Genomic DNA, 5623 nt, shown 5'->3' on the forward strand with positions numbered 1-5623 from the left:
TTATCCCTTATTCATTTTTTTCCTTATAGGTTATAGGGGTTGTGGGAAAGTTAGGTTACATGTGATGTTTAATCATGTACTTAGTAGACACGTTTTCTTTCCTTGGTTTCCCTCTGTCTCCACAGAGTAGGCTCTTTGTGGTTGCTTATTTATCTCTTCTCTGTCATGATGGAGGCTTTTGAAATAATTGGAAATTGAAGATTGTCTTCAGAAATAGTGGGTCAAGAAACTGCTTGGGAACTTTGTACATGGATGGAGCTTACCTGCTACCTGGGTGGCTGGCCAGGGAACCAGCCATTCCATGGGGGTGGATGGGTAAGGATGAGCTAGGTTATGTTGCAGTAACAAACATCCCTAAAACTTCTACTGGCTCAAAACGGAAATGTTTATTTCTCACTCAAGCCACATTTCCATCCCAGTTCTCTTCACTCATCATGGTCACTCAAGGACCCTGATGGGTAGTGGTACAATCTGTGGTGGATTTGTGGTCTCAGGGGCAGGGAAAAAGAGTATCTGGTGAACCACAAACTGTCTCTTAATGTCTATTCACAATTCCTTGATGCCAAAGGAGTCCCATGGCCATGCCTGAGTTTAGTTGAGATGTGTAGCCATATTTGGATGAGCAATAATACAGTCTATAACAGAGGGCTCTTTGGAGAGAAGTGGCTGGATTTATGGCCTGGACAGGGGTGGATGGATGCCTGGGACAGGAAGGAAGGGGTTAAGTATTTTACCCATCACGGGTGCCATTCAGCAGGCTAGGAGCTCCTTCCTGTGACTTGTTTGGCAGGGTTAGAAAATATCCATCCTTGCTAGGTGAGGGAAAAGATCAGATCTTAAAACTATTAAAAAATCAAAACACTGGGGGAAAAATGAAAATGAAAACATTCTTTTCTGAGTGTGATTTAGGAATCAGTGCTCCCTCTCACTGCCCTTCCAGAAAAATCACAGCTTCTGCAGCAAGTTTATGCCTGGGTGACAACTAACCCACAAAACTGCAAGAAGATGCAATCTTCCTCCCTCCTCCCACTCTTGCTGAACCATGGATATCAGGGCCAGGCTGTTCCTCTGAGAATACAGAATTAACACCTTTCATCTAACAACTGATTCTCTTCCTGAGCATAATACAGGCTCTTTCTGGCAGCTTCGTTTCTCTCCAGGGAGAAGGCAGAGAGAACATATGGTGTCTGCATTCAGAGGGATCGGAGTTTAATCCTCCCTTTGCTATATATTCCGCTTTGTCTTTTTTTTACATTAAAAAATAATATTCATTACAAAAATAATTCAAACATTTCAAAATTACATAAAGTAAAACATGGAAGGACTTCCTGCAATATTTCATTTGTATTTATAACCTGTCATACAATGGGTAAAGGGAACCATAGAAGGAAAGGAAACCCTGCCCCCTTTGGACTACTGTTCTAGTCTCTGAGGCTTTGTCTCCAGAGCTCTTCCTATGAAACCCATTTCCATGAAGCATGAACCATCACAATGAAGACCATTCAAGGGAAGGGTCTGGAATCTCAGCTTTCTTTGCTATGAAGAATAACTAAACTTTAAGACGAGCATACATCAAAAAAAATTTTTTAAATATCAAAGTCACCTTGGGGCGCCTGGGTGGCTTAGTCGGTTAAGCGTCCGACTTTCGCTTAGGTCATGATCTCGCGGTTCGTGGGTTCGAGCCCCGCGTCGGGCTCTGTGCTGACTGCCAGCTCAGAGCCTGGAGCCTGTTTCGGTCTGTGACTCCCTCTCTCTCTGACCCTCCCCTGCTCACGCTGTCTCTCTCTCTCCTAGAAATAAATAAAACATTAAAAAAAAAAAATCAAAGTCACCTTAACCATATGATCAAGATTAACATCACCAGTCTATACTTATATAAATACATGATTCAATAAATTAATAAATGGGGAAGAGACAAATCTCCCATGTAGAATTCCAAATAATTTATGTAGCTACTCTGACCTCAAGGGGGGGGTGGGTCATGCTCCCCACTCCTTAGATGTGCATAGTGACTTCCTTTCAAAGACTAAGGTATGGAAAGGGGGGAGAAAGAGTAATTTTACAGTGGAAAAACCTGACACACACTACCTCAGCCAGGTCATTGAGGTCAACATCAGCGACCTTGCTGACACTGATGTCATACTGATTATATGTGCCTTTGGTATAATGTGATGAAAATGAAAATTTACCTCTGTGGTCTTCCTTTAGACTTCCATGCTAGACTCTAAAGAAAAATCATTTTATTATGTGAACCTAATGAAAAATTGGTTTGTTTTTATTCTTGCTTTAAAATGGGCGTATAATTAGGATTTTTTTTACTTTTTTAGGACTTTATTTTTAAATAATCTCTACACCCAATGTGGGGCTTGAACTCATGACCCTGAGACTACAAGCTGAGTGTTCCACCAGCTGAGCCAGCCAGGTGTCCCCAAGAGTGTATACATATATATATATATATATTTTTTAAATATATATATTTTTTTAAGTTAAATTTTTTTTTTTTTTTACAGAGTGAGAACACAAGTGGGGGAGATGGGTAGACTGGGGGGGGTGGAGAGAGAGAGAGAAAGAGAGAGAGAGAGAGAGAGAGAGAGAATCTTAGTAGGCTTCACGCTTAGTGTAGAGCCCAACCCAGGGCTCGATCCCACAACCCTAAGATCATGTCCTGAGCTAAAATCAAGAGTTGGACTCCTAACCAACTGAGCCACCCAGATGCCCCAATATAATTAGAATTTTAAATATAGGATTCCCATTTACTGAGTTTATCTCAATGACTATCTTCCTCTTTTCTAAAATTTCTAATATTTTTTAATTGCTGTCCAGTAGTGTGCTGGTGAATTGTCTAAGAACAAATAAAACCCTGATCTGTTTAAGTAGGCTCCATGCTCAATATGGGGCTTGAACTCAGGACTCTGAGATTAAGAGTCGCAGGCTCTACTTAACTGAGCCAGCCATGCAACCCAACCAATTTGTATTATTTGATTTCTCTGGTAAACACACCCAAAATGGCCAGTTTCAAATTGTGTGAGTTTCAGCGTGCCACTGTTTTTGTCTAAATTTACTTTTTAAAAAATGTTTATTTATTTTTGAGAGAGGGTGGGCAGGGAAAAGATAAAGAAACAGACTCCAAAGCAGGCTCCAGGCTCTGGGCGCTCAGCACAGTGCCTGATACAGGGCTTGAACTCACAAACAGCAAGATGATGACCTGACCTGAAGTCGGACACTTAATCAACTGAGCCACCTAGGTGCCTCTAAATTTACTTAATTTCATGCTCTTTTTTAGTGTTATGTATTCTTTCTCTTTGAGTCTTCAAACATAAAGTCTTTTATCAGGGTATTCCACAGAAGTAGTTTCACCTGGGGTGAATCTATTTTGATACTGTTTGCGCTCTTTCTTAGCATAAATTTCTTCTCCCTGACAATCCACAGGTAGGTTTAGCAGTTGGCCCCACCCAGTTCTTGCCCCTTTGGTCTTTATTCTAGAATCAGGTCTGCTGACATTCAGTAATCTGGGGATATCACAGAGCAGGCAGAGTCAACAGGATTGTGTCAACTATCTGTTCTACGTTGGGGGTAGGTGGGTGGTCCAAGTCCTCCCGCCATCTTCCTCGGTCTGGTTTCTAATAAGTCTCCCATCCGGCGGGCGTGCAGGCCAGGTCCCGGTCCAGCTACCTCCCAGCAGTGAACCTGACTTTGGCTCCAGTGTTGCATGTGGTGCTTTCAGTACCCTCTACTCCACAGGCCCTGACAGACAGTAGCTTGTTTCTACACTGGAGCACAGCAAGCTCTTGGCTTCACCCCTGCCTCACCCACCACTTTGCATTTTTACCCCTGTGCTGGTCCACAGAAGTATTCATCTTGTTTTTAGGTCAGACAAGTGTACTTTGTTCTCTGGCTTTTACCTTTTCTAGATCACTGTTGTTTGGGGGCCAAAGTGGGCATCACTTAACTGGAACACCGGTGCTCCACCTGGACTCCTCCACCTCGCCCCCCTCCCTCCTTCCCTTGCCCTGTCTCCCTTGAGTACCTCTTCCCCCAATACTCGTCCCCTACCTCTAAGGAACCTTGCTCCCCTTCTCTGAACATTTCTTCTCTGAACCCCAGCTTGCATCTGCCCCTCACACACTCAAAATCACTCTTGCGCCTGCGCCTGGCGACACCAAGCCTTTCATTCACTTACATCCACTCCTAACGGGCCCTTCATACTCTCACCCCCTCAGCAGCGAGGACGCCAGCCCACACTCACAGCTCTGCCACCCGCTTGCTCTTGAGGCAACCATAATCACTTGGCAGCAAGCAGGGGAAAACAGTTAAAGATTTACAAGAACTTAGAACATTTACTGCCACTACAGGAAACATGAATAAATAATTAATAATACCAGGATGAGTATAGGATAAATTGGGATTTATGTTCCTGGGATAAGGAAAGCTCTTCTAGCCATAACAAGAAATCCAAGTTTCTTAAAAATGGAATCTGAGGAACATTAAATTTTCATGTAAAATTAGGAAAAAAGGAGTTTGTAAAGACAAACTAGGAAAATATCCACCACTCATGATAAACGTCTAATTTTCTTAAAATAGTGGTGGCTTAAAATCATTAAGGATTGACAGTCTGATAGTAAAATGACGAGGCAAGAGCAGGCAAATCCAAAAGATAAATACCCAAGAAACTGAACGTTTGTCAATCCTCACTAAATACAAAGCAACAAAAAGCAACAATGTAATTTCTTTTTGCTATTCAGACTGGCAAATTTGTAAAAACTGAGAATACGGAGGACTGACAAGCAGGGAAGAAAATAGGTGACCCAGCAACTTTCACAAGGCAGAGGTGAGCGAGGCTGGGCACTGTGGCACCGTGGCAGCACAACATGGTGGAAGCCTGCCATGCCTGTCACTAGAGAAGCCAGGAAATAAATGCCAGGGCAGCTAATGCTTAATGACACCATCGTCGAGTTAGATAGATCTGTTTGCAGCACATGTCACATGTCCAACATATACGGGTAAGTGAAGAGGCAGGCTGCACAAGAGCCTAAATAGAATGCTCACATTTTTGTAGAAGAGAAGTGGATATGGGCACCTGGGTGGCTGAGTCAGATAAGTGTCTGACTCTTGATTTAAGCTGAGGTCATGATCTCATGGTTCGTGGGATCAAGCCCTGCATCAGGCTGTGCTGATAGTGCAGAGCCTGCTTGGGATTCTCTCTCTCTGCCCCTCCCCCACCTGCACTCAGGCTCTCTCTTAAAAAAACATTAAAAAAAAAAAAAAAAGATGGGGCGTCTGGGTGGCTCATTCAGTTAAATGTCCGACTTCAGCCCAGGTCATGATCTCACAATTTGTGGGTTCAAGCCCTGTGCTGGGCTCTCAGCTGACAGCTCACAGCCTGGAGCCTGCTTTCGATTCTGTGTCTTCCTCTCTCTCTGCCCTTCTCCCACTCATGCTCTGTCTCTCAAAAATAAATAAATGTTAAAAAAATTTTTTTTAAGTGGATATGCAAAAAAAGAAGGAAATAATTGAATGTTGACCAATATGCTAGCAATGGGGGTTCCAGAGAGGTGGAGACAGAGAGCACTCACACTTTATATATGTGTATACACACACAGACATACATACACACACACACACA

This window comes from Hyaena hyaena, unplaced genomic scaffold (assembly GCF_003009895.1).
Source record: "Hyaena hyaena isolate Hyena2069 unplaced genomic scaffold, ASM300989v1 scaffold_18, whole genome shotgun sequence".
NCBI lineage: Eukaryota > Metazoa > Chordata > Mammalia > Carnivora > Hyaenidae > Hyaena > Hyaena hyaena.